The 19,633-nt window shown below is 35.9% G+C and overlaps 1 protein-coding gene across 3 annotated transcripts in view; it reads right to left on the bottom strand.

Annotated features, from left to right (window-relative positions):
* Positions 1-19,633, bottom strand: part of kcnq5b (potassium voltage-gated channel, KQT-like subfamily, member 5b) — a 197,374-nt gene that overhangs the window by 115,971 nt on the left and 61,770 nt on the right. The window lies entirely within an intron of this gene.

Here is a 19,633-nt window from a genome sequence, read left to right on the forward strand (position 1 = left end):
GCCATATTGCACTGCGAGTGTGATATTGCGTTAATACAACATTTTGACGACATAATTGTGTATATAAAAACAAAAGCAAACATGGAGAGTCTCAAAAACCCTTTTGTATGAGGAACTACTTTCTTCCGCGTTGGATTCAAATCATAAGCTGACAGTTAAACAGCTGAGCAAGCATCTTTTAAACTTTAGATCTGTAGTGTCTGCTTTTTGCTGGCTGTATGTGAGTGGAGTATTACACAAAGGGTAAAGAGGCTGTACGGGTGCTGATACTATTTAAATATATCACGGCTATCAGCCAATCAGATTTGAGAACCTGACAGAACTGTTGTATAAATATATTTTATATACAAATTTTATATATAAAGTTTATATACATGTATATTATAAGTAGCTGTTAATGCTTTCAGATTTAAGAGTACCCCAACAATGACTGAAGCCACAAAAAAATGGAGGGTCCATAGAATGGCATAGCAATTTAGACCATATTATTCATACTATTCACAGCCCTCATACCCTTATCATTCATACCCCTCAATAGAATATTCAAAATAATGAAAATTCATACACCTCTGAATTCATAAGTCTGAACAGAATATATATTTAATTTTATTTTATTTTGATAATGCAACAAATTACTGAAATAGAGAAACAACTGGCTGTCAATAAGGTAGCTTGAGTTCGATATCTGTTACTAATCACACTGATTAAGAACTCACTTGTGAATTTCATAATAAAAGCAGTAAATACCACAGTTACAGAGCTCACAAAACATTTATAAATATATGTTTTAACAATGTAATTACAGTTTCTCAGATTATGACTTACAAATTAAACATTCAAATTCCTTTGTCAGACTGTTAAATCCCTTCTCTTTTTTGTATTATAAAGTTAATGATGTTTGCTAAGTTTAGTATTAATGTGTTTTATCATCCACAAACATAAAACTACAATCACTAAACTTACACAACTCCACAATTTAGACACTATTACATCTGTGGTTCAACTAATGGACCATAACCCAGAAATGAATTTGCATCTGACCCCAAAAAGACAGCCACAAAGAACAATGCTTTAGCAAACAAGAAATATCAGTATAATCAATCATAGGCAAAAGAGCGAAATATAAAGACTGATCAATTCAAGTTAGCAAAAAATGCCTTCTCTGTTTGTTTGCTTTTTTTTTTCTTATTGACGTCAATAGGCCTCCATAATACTGTGATGCAAATTCATCTGTCACTTGGTATAGGCTAGCCAAATTAGCCAGATGCCAATAGGGACAGGATGCATGACATGCCCTCATCTCACAAAACCATGAACAAAAACCATGCAAGGTAAAAGACAACAAAGCCCTAAATATAAGAGAGAGAGCAAAAACAAAATGAACAAGAAATCCAATAACTTTCATAGTACAGTATAATGTGAACATTTAATACAGATAATTAATGGACTTTAGTGTACTGCATAAACACTGATTCAGTTACAGTGAGGATTAATAGTGTTTCATGTGGAATATTATAGACTTCTGAGACTGAAACAAATCATAAAACATACATTTTTATTGTTGCCTTTATGTTTAAAAATCGGTGAGAAATGGTTGTTACTGAGTTATGTTCTAAAAAAAATTCAGATAATCTGATCATTGATGCAAAACTGGTCCCTTGCTACATGCTAATAAATGCATCATTTCCTCTGAGCAGACGCAGGACACAACGGCAATTTACCTGAGCAAAAAGATGCAATTATCCTTCTGCTGTATGGAATTTCTGAATGATAATCAGTGCTAATGGTGCTGATGTAAATGAGCATCAGGGAGAGAAATGACATAACATGAACATAACAAACCACGTACAGTCAACAAATTAAAAATATCCTGTCATTGACATTTCGATATTTTCCTTTGTGTGGAGCTGTGAAAAGATGGACAAAAGAGAAGGCAAATTAACAGGAGAGGAAGAAAAAAGAAACACAAACATACACACATATATATAAAGAGAAAGAGAGACAGAGAGGAAAAGAGCAGCACAGACAGTTGTTTGGCCGATTGCGTCATGACAGTTTATTTAGTATCTCCACAGGCGAGAGGGCAAAGAGGAGGGAGACACGCACATACGCACAACACATGATGATCAGAAGAGCTGGGAAATTGGAGAAATATAGTTTGACTGTCTAACTTTATGAAACTTTATGTTTTTTTTTAAAGAAATAATAAAAATTTTTTATTATTACTATTTAAAACAACTGTTTTTTTATTGAATGTAGAGCCAATTTGAAGTGTTCCTGTGTTTTAAAGAGATAGTCCAAAGTGCATTTTTTAGGCTTAGTTGTGTTTATAAGATGCAAAGCAATGTGTGCTCATTTTTTATTTGTAGAAAATGACGTTATTTTTTCATATTTCTTACTTTAATTATAAACAGCTACTCTGCTAACATGAAAAGGACTGTCATTTTTCCTAGTTCCACTGCAATGCCAGCCCTTAAGAGGCTCTGATTGGTCAGCTAACGATCCCCCTTCACGTCACCAGAAAAAGCGACACGCCTCTAAAAGCATGCGCTTTTGCGCTGTGTAAATACTGTCAGTCAGTTCAGCTGTTAGTCGTATCAGTTTGCCTGAATCTGACAGAAAATGAAGACCTCACGCCTGCACTCTAAAAAAAATGTTTGAAAGTGTCTTTCACAAATATTCAGAATAAGCATATGTAAGTAATATGAAACATTCACATATCTTTTGCGAGCTTGTTTTTTGAGATGCAGAATGCAGAAAAAAGAAGCTGCTTAAAGAGACACTGCAACGTGCAAAGTGAAAATTGTGGGTGTTTACAGCAATTTGATGAATAAATATGAATTCATAGCTATATTGTTGACGGTGCAAAACAGCATTTCCCATTGTTTACAACCTTGTTTACGTCCTTGCTATAACATAGCGTTAATGCTAGACACAATGCATGTGATAGATCAATTTTAACAAATAAAAATTTTTACAGGTTGTGGCTCAATTCACAGCTTCGTCTATTATGGTTGAAGCTAATCCTTTAATGAATATTTTGGAAAATCAAGCCCTGAACTGAGAGAGATTCTAGAAGCTGTCCTTTGTCAAATGCTAGCTTTATATTTTTTATATTTCTCTGGAATATAATTAATGTTTTAAAATTACATTGTAAGCACTGCTCTCTTTGTGTCGTGTCATTTAGAAGCCAAACTACAAAAATCTAACAAACTCTGTGGAAATAGCAGCATTTGGACGGCATTTTAGCTTTCTCTGCTATAACATTACAGCCTCTGGCCACACCCCTTCGCTGCATGTGGTGTATGCATGTGGTGAATGGGTAACTTGAAGCGCTTGTGATCTCACTAACACAGGTTTATTTTTTGTAGTCCCCAAACTTCGTTCACTGTAGGCTTTGTTAAGCTAACTCTGCAAAACCAGTGTCTCCCTTTGCATTGAAATTTGAGTGTTTTACTTTCAGAGATGTTGTTTACAGTATGTTCACACAGCTACATCACACATCAACTTAAGTTTAAAATATGACATTGTAGTGGACCACCCCTTTAACACTGGAACTACCAGAATTCTATAACTACCAGAAATACTCTTTTGAATATTTTCATTTTAATAAAATTACAATGACAGAAGGAAATATATAATATCCCATTTGAGAAAACGTCATGGAACTATAGTTATATGGGTTATATTTTAACAAAATTAATTAAATAATTTATAATAAATCTGGTCAAAATGATTGTCCTCGTGGGTCTAGCTGGGTCGAGTTGAAATACTAACGCTATCTCAAGGCAATTCATAACTTATTGATTTAGTGGCTAATTTGTATGAATTTGTACAATCTAATTAATACAATTGATTACAATTTGCTTATCCCCAATGATGGTTTAGTTTAGGGGCAATGTTCTTTTTAAAATCATACATTTATGTATGACTGAACTCATACAAATTCATACAAATTACCCACTAAACTGACAAAACGCAAAATACTGACATTTTCTCGTAAAATCAAGCTGGAAATACGTATATTTTGAAGATCCATTTTAGACATTTTTATAATGCATTTTAGCATGCATTCTACTGACACTGTAGAACATAACTCTAAATTTTGTAGTTATGGTCAAAAAAATATGTTATACAGGATTAATAACTATTAAAATTAAGAACTAATAGATATATCCCTACATCAAATTGTAATTTTATTTTGGAAATGAAAAACGAATTAATTGTACAGCTTACAGTAAACAAACAAATAATAATAAAAAAAAAACATTAATCAACAAAGTCAAAAATACCCGTGACACTTCACATTTGATGTGTTTCTACAATTTATTCTCACTTTTGTAGATGATTTTTGTCATATCTGATGTTGTGCAATTGATTCTTAATGAGTGTGTATGCCCAAGACGATATTCAGCTGCTGTGTCTACTATTAAAGAGACACAAGTGACAGTAACAATGACTGGCAGACACTGATATCATGCTTGAGAACTGCAGAGATTAGAGGAGACCTTTAAAAAAAACAGGAAAGGAAGGAGCCAAGGAAATGAGCACAATTTCCATATGAGCACATAGTTCTTCTCACCCAAACAGAAGGACCATTAGGGAAAGCTAATACTGGCTCATCCTGTCTGTTGTCACACTATTCTATAACACTTTGATGCATTAATTAAAGTATTAAGCACATTCAAAAAGTGCACTCATAGAATCATAAATGTTACTTTCAGCATAGGTCTTTTAATAAGTAAAACTCTATTTGGTAGCTTACTATTACATAATACACTAGATTAAACATTTCCAATAGCCTAAATGGAAATCTAGAGGAAAAACGAATAACTGATAAAAACAGAAGTAATTCTGATGAGATTTCTAACGGTAAATGTTTCACTCAAGAAAAGATTGTGATAAATCAAGCAAGTTGGATCCAAAAACTAGCATACTTTTATTTTGCTGCTATTTTTTAATTTTATTTTTTGCAATAGATAGTAGTTGAACATGTAGTGAAGTTGGAGAGGCTCTGCGCTACATGTCAGCACACTGCCCACAAAGCTGCAAAACTATATTGGCGCAGACACACTTTTTTGTTGTACTGAAAAATCCTACTTCAAGGGTTACTTTGCCAAACATGAATATTCTCTCATGCACTCCCCCTCACATCATTCCAAAGCTCTATGACTGGCTTTCTTCTGTGGAACACAATGGAAAATAATTATCCCTTTATTTATGGTTGTCAACATTTTACTCAAAGTATCAAGTCAAAACCAAACAGATAAAGTAAATAAGTTTCACATATAATTATGAAGACTTCAGGATGGAGTTTAGGAGCATGGCCATATTTTCTGAAAATAATAATAAATAAAATAAAAAATTATGACAAAATAGACAAAACAGTCTTTCAGTCCAAAATAAAAATTGAAATATATGGATTTCAATATAGTGTCAGCTCAATAAAACTGAGTAAAGAAAGACACAACGACCTATAAAAGGGTTTTCCATACAATTGAATTCAGATTGTTCTTCAGTGGAACAAAAAATATGATATTTTAGGATAAATCTTTCTCCCATAAAAGAAGCCATTTATAACTAAAACGTTAGGTTGACAACATCTTTAAACATAAATCTTTTAAGTATAAATAAAAGTGAATTTTGACCATTTGGGGACATTTTTTGCCCCCTATAAAGAAAACAGCTCTTAAATCACACAGAATAAAGTATTTTGAAAATGCAAAAATGTGTGTGTCTGTATGTGTGTGTTTGATTGTGAGTTTGGGGTTTTCAGAATATCCCGCTCCATTAGGTGTACAGTATCAGTTTTTCATTTGGAGATCTACTTAAATAAAAGTGCAAGTATTCTGTTACAATATTCTAAACTAAACTCTGAAAACTGGACTGACACATTTTTAATTTACTAAAACTTTTAGTTAAACTGCTTTGACACAATATACTCGGGTTGGGTGATGTTGACCAATTTGGCATCTCACAATGTCTAATGTAAAACATCGCAATGGACGATGCCATCGTCGTCGTAGACGGGGGGGGGGGGGGGGGGGGGGGGTTATAAATATCAATTAATTCATAACGAATTAATTAATTGTAGCCTACTGTTTTCACTACCTAACCCACATGGTCTTTGCTTTACCCATAACCAAACCATAAATAAAAAAAGTTACAAACAAATGACCACCTGTCAATCACTTTTTTTTTCCGTGGGACTCTGGCATGAATAGGCACAGTGGTCTGTGTCAATCAAATGGCTTTTCCCACAGCTGGTGGAGGAGACGAGAGTTTGGTTGGAGGTCACTGTAGTGCATACATCTTCATTGTTTTCACTGCAAAATCCTCACCGCGTGCGCGGATTTGGGAGACATTTATCCAGAATACATCTTTTCACCTAAAAACGCCAAACGCAGCACTCAGGAACAGATAAACAGTTGTTATGTGAACTTGCTGAAGTAAAAAGCCTGCAATGCTCGCCCCGACTTGGTGCTCTTCTTATTGGCCCACAGCTCTAACTGAAAGCAAATAATTGGTTAATATCAGCCGTCAATCACTCAGTCACAGCCTTCTGCCTACAGATGACAGGAGCTACAACCACGAAAATGTGAAACACTGAAGATGAGAGAATGAAAATAACACTGACATATTTACCTACAGTTACTAATAATAGCAAATCTTATTAGTGATCATGTGCTGAATTTTAATCCACCATTTACACTTTTCCAAGAGTGGCTAAAACACTTCCAGTGGTTTCAATTCCACTATGAAAATAACTAAAGGCATTCACTGTAAAGTCTGTGGGACGGGGTTTGCAGGTAACAGCGTTTGCCACTGAATCTACACATTTTAAGCGTGAGAGGTGCTGTAAAATCCTTCATTTAATCCTCACAATGCTGACAGCCATGCAAGCTGCAGCTATATGTAACATTTAACACAGCTCATGAAAAGACCCGTATTGTTATTAAGATGACATGCAAATGATAAGTTATATATCAATAAATGTGGGGAGGGGCGATGGATCGTGATGCCAGCTCAGCATCGTGAAGTTTATTGGCCATTGGCGATGGACGATGGCATCGTTTATTGGCATAACCCTACAATATACATTGTATAAGCGATAAGTAATCAATAGTAAAAAAAAGTGCAAATGCCCCAAAAATATATTGTTGTTTCACATATAGACTATCAGCAAGGATCAGAATATTATATACTTAAATCATGCATTAAGTAATGATTCCCCATCAAGGGAACTAACACTGTGTTGGAGTGGCAACATACAGCGATGGAATCCTTTTGTAAGAGATTCAGACAAGCAGAAGTGGATCTGTTTGCCTCTCAGGAAACCACTTACTTCTGACTATAGCTTTCCCCATAGACATCCATCTTGCCTCTGGCTGTACACTATTGTGCAAATGTAGCCGAGGCCATGTCAGGGCACTTTCCCTTAAATCACTCTACTCCCAAGAGTTTCAAAGAAGGTCCATCAGGACATGGTCTGTCTCCTACTAACAGCCCTGTTCTGCCCTACCCAGGTATGGTTTGTAAGTATGGAGATACAGACTGCACCTCTTCTTGATGGCTCTGCCAAGAAATTTCCTACAGGAGGAACCTACAGTACTATCCCAGGCTGAGGTTGCAATACTTCATCCTCACGTAGATTTATGGAAACTACTGTATGGGTTTTGGCCTCAAGAGCTATAGTTTGAAAACTGAGGTTGTTCAGAACATACCTAATTCCAAACTTCCATACATGAGAAACCTGTACTCCTTAGAGCTGCAATTATTATCGTCATAGTGTAGGGACTATCTAACAAACCCAGTCCATTGCCCAGTAGACTCTGTCAGAGTTCCGGCAAGAATGGTTTTCTGCAGAGTTATCCTATCCACTTTAAAAATGCTTGTGGCAGCTTTAAAGCTTGCCACACACTTCTAGATGATGAATCTCTAGGGTGGAATCCACTAGTTATACGTTGCCTATGTGGTTATTTGAAGCTGAAAACTGCAAAAAACTGACTTGGGATTTAGGGCTTATACCTACAGTTCCATTTAAGCCAATGGTGTCTACTTATGAGAAATATTCATTCATTCATTCATTTTTCTTTGGCTTAGCCCAGACATGTCCAAACCCAGTCCAGGAGGGCTGGTGTCCTGCTGAGTTTAGCTCCAACTTGCTTCAACACACCTGCAGGAAGTTTCTAGTATATCTACTAAGAGCTTGATTAGCTGGTTCAGGTGTGTTTGATTAGGGCTGGAACTAAACTCTTCAGGACACTGGCCCTCCAGGACGAAGTTTGGACACCACTTGCTTAGTCCCTTCATCAGTGGTCACCACAGTGGAATGAACCACCAACTTATCCAGCATATGTTTTACACAGCGGATGCCCTTCCAGCCACAACCCAGTACAGAGAAACACCCATACACTCTCATTCACACACACACACACACACACACACACACACACACACACACACACACACACACACACACACACACACACACACACACACACACACAGACACCCTCATACAGTACACTATGGCCAATTTAGTTTACTCAATTCACCTATAGCGCATGTTCTTGGCCTGGAAACTGGAGCACCCAGAGGAAACCCATGCCAACACGGGGAGTACATGCAAACTTCACACAGAAATGCCAACTGACCCAGCCGTAACTTCAACCATGGACCTTCTTGCTGTGAGGCATCAGTGTTAACCACTGAGCCACCTTGTCGCCCCTATCTGAGAATCAGTATTTCTCTTTTTTTATCTCTTTCAAGAGTGGGAGACCTCCAGGTCCTGTAAGTTCGTTCAACTTTTCTCCACCCCAGATAGGGGTATGAACTTAAGGTCCCCACTAATGTGGCTCGACCTACAGTGCCACAGACTTCTAATCTGCCACATCTTAGGACACTGAACCAAAAGAGGTCAAATATGTCTTGCCCAGTCAGGGCTTTGGATGCTTATGTCCACAGAACTGCCCTGTGTAGCAAATCTGAACAGTTGTTCATGTGTTTGGTTCCCAAGTAGAGGGGCCCCTTCATTCAAGCAGATGGTAAGCAGGTGGAGAAAGCATCAAGCATGTGGGCAGCATTCATGTATGCCTGTCTAGGCTTATTCAACCTTTTATTCAAGCCTCTTTATCAAGAATATTCATACTGTCAAATGTAATGAAACATTTATATGTCTTTACCAACTTGTTCTAGACCCCACTCCACTGTTAAGTATGTCCACTGTTGTGTCTTGATTCTGCCAGGTAACAGCAGACATTTGAAAGTTGGGTGTAGTGGTTATTTAGTTACCATAGCATCACCATGCCAACACAGTGAGAGTTCCCTTGACGGAGAGCGTCTCAGGTTACGCATGCAAGCATGGTTCTCTAAGAGGGAACAAGACTCTACATCTCCCTGCCATAGTTCCTCCATGCATGTAATGCTTTTTTTTGTCATTTTAGAAAATGAATGATCAGCACAGGCTTTATAGCTTCCTGGATTGACGTAATGCATTTCTGTGTCATGTGGCACAGTGACGCCACCTAATTCTATTGGACTGATTTCACACGTGCTTCAAGTTGCAATACAAAAAAGATATTTTCATAGCATTGCCACTCAGACAAAGCATCTCGTTCTCTTTTAGGAAAGCATGGTTACATGCGTAACCCAAGACCTCTCAAGTGGCAAGCAACTCCAGATTTTATTTACACTTGAGTTTTAAGCACAATATTCTATATTCAGTTTTTTTTTTTTTTTTTTTTTTACCATGGGTGAAACGGTGGCTCAGTGGTTAGCACTGTCACCTCACAGCAAGATAAGTCCCAGCTGGACCATTTCTGTATGAAGTTTGCGTGGGTTTCCTCTGGGTGCTCTGGTTTCCCCCTCAGTCCAAAGACATGCACTATAGGTGAATTGGATAAACTAAATAGTTTGTAGTGTATGTATGTGAATGAGTGTGTATGGATGTTTCCTAGTACTGGGTTGCAGCTGAGAAGGACATGTGTTGCGTAAAAGATATGCTGGATAAGTTGGCGGATCATTCCATTGCAGTGACCCCGGATGAATAAAGGGACTAAGCCAATGGAAAATGAATGAATGAATGAATGAATGAATAAATGAGTTTTCCACCATTTATCATCAATCAGCAGAAAGTTTATGAATGGTAAAGCGTGTTATGTATATGATAAACATGTTAATGCAAGTTCAGAGAGTCTGAGATTAATTTACCACATAAATATATAGTAACACTTTAACAACAATGTCTGAAACCAGAGAGTCTGCTTGTCTGATGCTAATTCAAAAATAACACATCTTTTAATGAAAGAAAAAGGGAGGGGATCATGTTGGAAAAAGTTCAGAGGGGTTTTATTTAATTACCTAGGAAACAGAACAGCTGGCTCAGAACACAGCGACAAGATGTCTTTGTAAAACATTATTGTATTTCAATAAAGCTGTATAAGATAATACAGCTGTTCAGTTTCTTCCAGAGACAGAATTAGCATTTCAAGCCGTGGTTCACTGGAAATCAGAAACAATCCTAAATCAATGCACATTTCTCCTTTTTACTTATAATCTAGTTTTCTAATAAACACCAGGGAGTCTGGTCAAACTTCCCAAAAAGTCCAATACTTATTTTTTAACTTTAAATATATATTTATAATAGCAACATAATCATATTTAACATGTCATCCATATTTATAATTAACATGTACTTAAACCGGATATACCAGAAGTATTCATCAGTCAAATTTGAGTTTCATAAGAGCTTTTTTAATATTCAACTAGTGAACCCTGGCTAATACTACGTAACCTGAATAAATACAATCCTGGGTGCTTCACATTTCGCACTGCTCACACTTTACACAAGATGTTAAAAGCTGGTGCTTCACACTTTATCTAAAAAAAAAGCTCACAATGACTTTATTTCAAGTTTCAGTTCCAAACTAAATTAAAATAATCCAGAAAACTGAGAGTTTCAAGGGATCTCTTAAGTAAGGATAACAAAAGACCTTTACTCATAAAATTGAAAACAGCTATTCTAAAAACCCTAAATGCACAGCAAATTGGTTTCTCAGACTGGCCAAAGACTGACTCCATGAGTGAATATCTCTATTACAGAGACTGTCATTTTCAGGAGTAACATTCAGGAATGACGTCCATAAAGACACTAGAGAGGTCAAATCCCCCACGGATATCAGGTGACGGATATCAGGTGACATTTGCAACACCGCTGTTCAATCAATCCTGCTAGCAACCTGAAACAACTAAAGCATATGCGAGGCAGTGTGTTTTTGCACATTTGTTGTGCACCTACTGATTCACTTACGTGCACTAATACAGTGGCTAATGAGGGGCCATTACAGTGGCCAAAAATAGGCAGAGGACGCAAGACCAGAGTCTACAATTTAGAACCCTGCTAATAAAAATCCATGGACATTACTGAGACCACACTGAGAGAGAGAGAGAGAGAGAGAGAGAGAGAGAGAGAGAGAGAGAGAGATAGACAGAGAGAGAGAGAGAGAGAGAGAGAGAGAGAGAGAGAGAAGTGATGGAAAAAGAGGCAAATAGAGGTAATAGGATGACAGAGAGAGCCAGTCTTCTTTCTCCTAATCCTCTTTAGATGTATTTTCCATAGGAACTGCAAAGCTATTTGGATATACTGTATGTGCCATCTATATTTCCACTGGATAGAGCTGGAATGTGAGTTTGTGACAGCTTATTTTACTAATAGGTAGCTCAGTTACTCTAGGCTATATTCTACACGTAGTGTACTTTTTCATTTCAAAAGTCAAAAACATAAATATATCCAACCCGTTCATGACCCTAAATTTGTGACCATTTGACCAGGGAATTTCTATAGGAATCCATACAATCTGGATTTTCAAATAAAATATTTGCAGCTGGTTCAAGAATTTGCTGTATGAAGATACACAATCTGCATGGTTAAGGGCAGGGGTGGGCAAACTCGGTTCTGAAGGGCCAGTGTCCTGCACAGTTTAGCTCCAACACTAATCAAGCACATCTGAACAAGCTAATCAAAGTTTTCAAGATCCCTAGAAATCTAAAAGCAGGTGTGTTTGATTAGAGTTGGAGCTGAACTGCAGGACAACGGCCCTTCAGAACCGAGTTTGCCCACCCCTGCCCTTAACCATGCAGATTGTGTATCTTCATACAGCAAATTCTTGAACCAGCTGCAAATATTTTATTTGAAAATCCAGATTGTATGGATTCCTAAAAAAAGACAGAAAGTTTAGGGGTTCGTAACTTTCTGTCTTTTTTTTCTACCTCGAGGCCTTCTAGCCTTCTGTTCTGATTGGCTAAGCACAAAACAAGCCAAGCTGCAAAATAATAACGAATATCAAATGGGACATTGTTGCTAAATATATAAGCAATAAGGCACAGTCAGCTAAATAAAAACGGGACAGGGCAATCTTGAGATCTTAGGAAGGTCATATTGCTCAGCTAACCATACATTATGCTGCTAATTACATGGTTAGAAAGCAAGTAAATATAGAGAATCAATGAAATGTTAACCTGAGATGAAATGATTGCTTTGTGTGAAAAGAAAGAGACCGCAAAGTGTTAACAACACCAGGCAAAAGACTGGTTTTAAAAGACTAAGTCAAATATACAGCTTAGTAGCTAGTTTACAAAACATTTGTCATCAGAATGCTGCGATTGGCCAGAATGCCATGTAATAACACACTGTAGCTTTTACCCTGTATGTCTTTTCCACATACCAACTGCAATGATTCATTTTAAATTTGTAAAAACGTTTTCGAAATGTATCATTTTAATAAACTACTGCATTTTGTTGCTAACATAAAAGTGCAACTCTTGCATAACTGAAGGTGAATAGTCTTTAAGATAATAAATATGTCTGCTTCTGAAACATAAATACAGCTGCCTTAGTCTAATCTTTAGTGGTGATGATTATATAAACACAGACTGTGCATACACACTCACAAACAATTAAGATTCGCTCTGGTCTGAATGACACCTTTATGCACTGAGGGAAAGGTGGGAGTGAACAGTGACACACATACAGACTCTATGTCTGGAGCTGATTTATTTCAGGCCATTGCCTTCTAAACAGGACATTTATACATGTTACCACTTATTATACTTCACTCTAAATGCTTTTGTAGGTGGATCATTCCACAAATAACTGCCTGTTAGTATTTCACAACTGAGACAAACTCAACTGAACCATAAACTGTTGTTTAATATACTCCATTATTGTCCTATCTTTACAGTATGATGAAACTTCTTTCCATTGATTAATGGCATTCTGTAAAATACAGTGGGTTAGTTGGCTTACTCTCATCTCTCGCAGATGTTTTTAAATCAGGGTGGGATAATTATTTTTCCTTCATTTCTTTCTTTCTTTGCTTTTTTACAATGGAAAACAAGTGCTACCAAGATTAGTTGCAGTGTGTAAACTTTTATGACCACTCTAAAAGCTAACCAAGGTGGAGGGTTACAGCCTGTCAGAGACAATTTTCCACTTACGGACAAGTGGGGGCGAAAGCTCTTGTCTGCATGCTGTGTGTGCAGTTTCATGTGGTAGAGCAATTGTAAAAGTTATCCTTTTATTTTCACTCTTAGTGAAATTTTGATACGAGTAGAAAGGAGGCGAGAGAAAGAAAGACAATAAAAAGAGTGCTGTTATTTAAACATTTTGGTTTGCATGGAAAAGTCTTTGACAAATTTGTCTGCAACACATTTATATCATACTGACTGGCTAGAGCAAGAAAAGGCAAGGCAAGTTTATTTATATAGCACATTCCATACCCAATTGCAATTCAAAGTGCTTTACATAAACAATAATAAAAGAAACAAAAAAATTGTAATTAAAATAATTAAAAATGATTAAAACATAAAAACAGATAAAAATGTGTTAAAATAGGTTATAACAGAATGAAAAAGAATAGAAAGACATGATAGTGTGATCTGTCGAACATAGCACAGTGCTCATTCAGTAAAGGCACAGCTAAACAATGTGCTTAATGTTGGAGCACATCTGATCATTTTTGGAAGCTGATTCCACCAGCGGGGGGCATATTAGCTGAAGGCAGATTCAACCTGCTTAGACTGAACCCTTGGAATTTCTAGTTTATTTGATCCTAATGATGAGCGAGGTTTGTATTCAGTGAGTATATCTGTAATATATTAAGGTCCTAGGCCATGTAGTGATTTGTAGACAAGTAACAATATTATATATTTTTCCGAATGTAACTGGGAGCCAGTGTAAAGACCTGATGACAGGTTCTCCGATTTACTGGTTCAGGTCAGAATTCTGTTCTGGATGTGCTGCAACTGTCTGACTGTGATTTCGGAAAGGCCAGTGTGGAGTCCATTACAGTAATCCACCCTGCTGGTGATAAAAGCATGAACAAGTTTCTCTAAGTTCTCACTGGAAACAAAATATCTAATTATTGCAATGTTTTAGAGATTATAGTATGCTGATTTACTGACATGACATGCCATGACTACTAAAACTCAAATCTGACTCCAGAATCACACCAAGATTCTTGACCTTAGTACAAGTAAAAAGTATCAGTTATAAATATTACTCAAAGTATAAGACCTTTCGAAAGTACTGAAGAGTAGTGAGTTGTGAGTGTTATGCTGTAAAAAGCTGATGCATTTACATGTAAATTGTGAATGTGTGTAAATGTAACATTCTGTAGAGCATTTAGTTATTGCCCAGAAGGCACATAACATCAATAAGACAGTAATATTAGGTTAGATTTAGGTTATGACGTCAGGTGACTAAAATTCAATGTCTAGCCAGCATCTAAGGACATGTTATTTTGATGTCCAATTATGACGCCAAATGACGCTGATATTTGGTTGATTTTAGGTTGTTTTAGAAAGTGATCAAAATCCAACGTTGAGCCAACATCCTAAACCAAAGTCTTATAAATTCTACATGACGGTTGGGTACAATGCCAATCATGTTGACGTCTTGTGCCTGCTGGGTGTTTAAGACCATTTCGGTCATCATACAGTAAACAAACATCCTCTTTTCATCAGTGACTTGCATCTAAACAGTCTCTGGGTCAATGGGTGTGACAAATTTTGGACATCTTCTTGAACATTTTTAATGCTTTCAAACAGTTTGCTGCAATTACCCATGTCTTGAGGTAGTTCATTATAAGGCGATTCAATTGCATTATAAGGCGATTTGATTGCACAGGAATAACAGTACTGATTTTTCTAATCCCTATAGACAAGAAAAAATAAAGTTGTGACTGCAGGTTGAAGGAAAGTAGTGGAGTAAAATTACTGATACTACACTAAGTGCACATTTTTTAAACTACTTAGTAAATTACATTTCCTAAAAAAAATTACTCAATTACAGTAGTTTAAGTATTTTGTTATTTCTTACTTTACACCACAGTCTATAATTGACAGTACACTCTTAAAAGAAACGGTTCTATATAGAACCAAAAATGGTTCTATCAAGTGCTTCATATGTGGAACCCCAAAAAGGTTCTAAATAGAACCATTTTTTGGGTAAAAGGTTCTACTGGCCAGGTATAGAACCCCAAGGTTCTATATAGAACCTCAAGGAACCTTTTTTTTAAGAGTGTATATACAAACAAAAAAAAATTATCCCTAAATAAAATTCAAAACAAAAAACAAACATTACAGATTATGAATGAGAGAATGTATTGGGTTTTCCAGTACTAGGTTGCAGCTAGATATTTATTTCTTAAGTAATTTTACTTTGTTGTGGTAAGGCATTTGCTGACAACTTCAATGGCTGATCTTTTCTTACTGTATTAAAATTATATGTGAAATGTCTAGCAGAATTTTGCAAAACATGCACATTTAATTGATAGCATTAATCTGTCAAAATCCTCACTTCAATTAACCAGTCAACACAAGCATCACTAACATGAAGCAGAGATCTCCATGGCACAGGAAACAATCTGTGTTGATCAGTAGATCAGTGTGCTTTCACTTCTGCTGCTGGGAAAGCTCAGCTCGGCTCAGCTTAGCTCAGCTCAGAGAGGGCAGAAGAAGCAGCTCTGCTTTACACCTGAACAGATGAGGAGCTGTCAGCCAGCACTGCTCCTCCTGAGCTCTCTGTCAGAATTTCATCATGAACAGGATCAGCTTTTAACAAGCTGCGTGTGTGACAGGACTCAAGATTAAACAACTTGGTTAACAAGTCATCAGAAAAGTGCCATCTAATTTCAGTCAAAATTGTAAATTTGGGCGTAGATACTTTTTCACATTTTATACCTACCTAAACATTGTTTTTGCAGTGACCTTGGCTGCAAATCGCTAACTTTTACACGCTAAAAATGTTCTGTAGAGATGACATGTTATAATGCGGCTATGAGTGCGAGAAATTTTCTGATTATGGTGCCTGGTTGATGAATCAGTTTAGGTATAACGAATAATAACTTGATTTCTAGTTGATCATTTGGTATCAGAAGTGGCTTATATGAAAGGCAAAGGCTTATTTTACCAAAATAGAATATGATCATGCCTTGATTTTTAAATATTTAATTAGGCAAATAAGGTTGGATTTTGCTTAGACAAACATCTTGTCACTAAACAGAAAAGCACCTTGACCTTCTTTGCTTTCAGGAACTTTAATGTGGAGGCTGAAGTATAGAAGAACATATTTATAACAATGGAGCCTATAACGTTACTGCCTCCTTTCCTTTTCATTGAAAATTCGAAACATACCCTCTCTTTGCTGAATATCAGTTTTAATAATCAATAATGGCCATTATAAATGTATAACGTACCATAAGTTTATACAATATAGAAAATAAAGGCAAGCAATCAGTCAAATGTGCAGAATCAGTGTACGCTGATACATTAGTTCAGATATTAACCTAACTTATCTTTACGCTCAGCCAAAACACGTTACCTGAGAACAAGTAATAGATTCAAAAGACCAAAGTCGGGGAATCTGTCGTTAGATGTAGACAAAAAGATGAGTTAAATATCACATTTAACAAATATAGTGAGATTAGATCCAGCGGCAGATCCTTGATGAACAGTCTGACGCACACAGCTCTTTTATGGGATGATGTGCTCAAATCATGCAGTGCATGCCAGAGTGTGTGTGGTCATGTGATGTGCGTTTACAGCGGTGTAGTATGGACAGAGAGCTGCTCAGAAATGCTGGGTGAAACGCCAGTGTGGACGCGGATTATTTTATTCTGAAATGTTGTTTTAAAACTAAAATGTATTAGTGTAAACGGGGCCTTAGTCTTAGTTTCAGCTTTTGTTAACTAAAACACATTGTTCCAATCTCTGATTTGCATTCAAGGTCTCCAAGTCCAGAAAGGCTGGTCATCCACATAAAACAAAAGCACGAAGAAACATGTTAATGCACATACAGTTGAAGTCAGAGTTATTAGTCCCCCTTTGATTTTTTTTTTTTTAAGTATTTCCTATATAATGTTTAACAGAGCAAGGGCATTTTCACAGTATGTATGATAATATTTTATCTTCTGTAGAAAGTCTTATTTGTTTTATTTTGTATAAAATAAAAGCAGATTTATTTTTTTTTAAAAAACATTTTAGGGACAAAATTATTAGCCCTTTAAGGCAATTTTTTTGATAGTCTACAGAACAAACCATCATTATACAATAATTATACAATATACAATAAGTTATACACATTAAACAATAACTTGCCTAATCAACCTAACCTGCCAAGTTAACCTAATTAATCTAGTTAAGCCTTTAAATGTCACTTTAAACTGTATAGAAGTGTCTGAAAAAAAAGATATAGTGAAATATTATTTAATGCCATTATGCCAAAGATAAAATAAATCAGTTATTAGAAATGAGTAATTAAAACTATTATGTTTAGAAATGTGTTGAAAAAAAATCTTCTCTCTGTCAAACAGAAATTGGGGGAAAAAATTTAACAGGGGAGTGAAAAATTCAGGGGGGCTAATAATTCTGACTTCAACTGTATATTACAGCTGGAATTACAAGTATATATAATTAATAAAATTTAAGGAAAAATGTTTCTAAAGCAAATTTAACTTTACTTGTTTTCTGTTATTTTTAAACATATTCTAACAAGTCAGACAATTTTATGTATTTATTCATTGTTTTTTCTTGTCATTTCAAAGATATAAGTGAGACCCAGTCAAAAACTATTTGTCATTCTGTGGTAGAAAATAAGAATGAGAGCAGTAGTGACATTTACTGATGTGCTGAGTGACGAAAGTGCCTGGTTGGAAGCACATATTTCAATACAGCAGTTGACAAGAGGAGATAAAGGAGTATGATGAATGTGAGAGACAGATGACTTGAGAAATCCACGAAAAGGAAGGTAAATATGTCAGAAATCCTAAAGATATTGCTTTTTATCGGCTACAACCATTAAAAGCACCTTGTGCCAACTTCCTGTGGTCAAACAAATCCAGAGTGCAATATAAGAGCCCTTTTAAAGGTCAAAACTCACTGTGAGTTTTTCTTTGTAAAAAGCTTTGCAAACTTGTCAGACCTTTCAGATTCCTGCACAGGGTTTTAAGAGTTGATTTGATGTATTACAGTTATACTTCACTAGACCACAAATCATGATCAAAAGGCAAATTAATCACATACAGGTAAGTGAAAATAGCAGTATTTTCTCAGCAATGTGCTAATATTAAAAATAGCATAACTCTTTGCAGTAAGTCTAGTTAGATGATTTATACATGTTTAAAAATAGTGGCTGACATTTGTAATACCGAGCTTACTGAGATTATCCAACTGTATGCAATAATTACATAGTGAGTGTGATTAAGAATATATTGATAATAACTAAGCCCCTTTACACTGACCCCAAAATTATCTATAATAAAATACTAATTAGTCATTTTATTTACACTTCTGTGACACTTATATTCTTTTTTATGAATGCCTTCGCAATAATTAATTGTGTGCAAAAGGTGGACTCACACTCAATCCAATCCAAAAGTGCAAATAGACATTAGGGCTGGGCGGTATGAAGTATGAAGGTATAAAGTTAACATTTAAAGTGGATCAAAAAAATGTTTTCAAAATTTGTTCCAAGACAAGATGTTCAGTATTTTAAGGGGCCAATTTGATGAAAGGTTTTGATCCACTTCAAATGTTTGCTACTATATATTGCAGAAAAAAATTGTCAACCAAAATAGATTTTTGTAATTCTGTATATACCATGACGTGAGTGCAGTGGGTATGAGCCTTCCTGAGAAAGAGAAAAATAATCCCCCAAAAAACTAAAACTATGAAACTATTAACTAAAACTACTCTTCAAAAAAAAGTTGTATTAACTGAAATAAAACAAAAAGATTACAATAAATGGAAAAACTAAAACTAAATAAAAGTACTGAAGTCACTGAAGAGCGAACTGAAAAATATAAACTATTTAAAAAAATGTATGATTGTTTTTAACCTTAGAGTGAATGTTTATTATTTGCATGTGTTTTTACAACACAATCTCACGGCAATTCGTAACTTTTTCATTCAGTGGCTAATTCGTATGAATTCGTACGATCTTATTCGTACAATTTAGTACGATTTGCTTATCCCCCAATGACGGTTGGGGTTAGAGGTGGGGTCAGGTGCCACGCCTCCTTTTTAAAATCGTACCATTTCGTACGACTGAACTCGTACGAATTCGTACGAATTAG

Source organism: Danio rerio, chromosome 1, assembly GCF_052040795.2.
Source record: "Danio rerio strain M-AB ecotype USA chromosome 1, GRCz13ab, whole genome shotgun sequence".
Taxonomy (NCBI): Eukaryota; Metazoa; Chordata; class Actinopteri; order Cypriniformes; family Danionidae; genus Danio; species Danio rerio.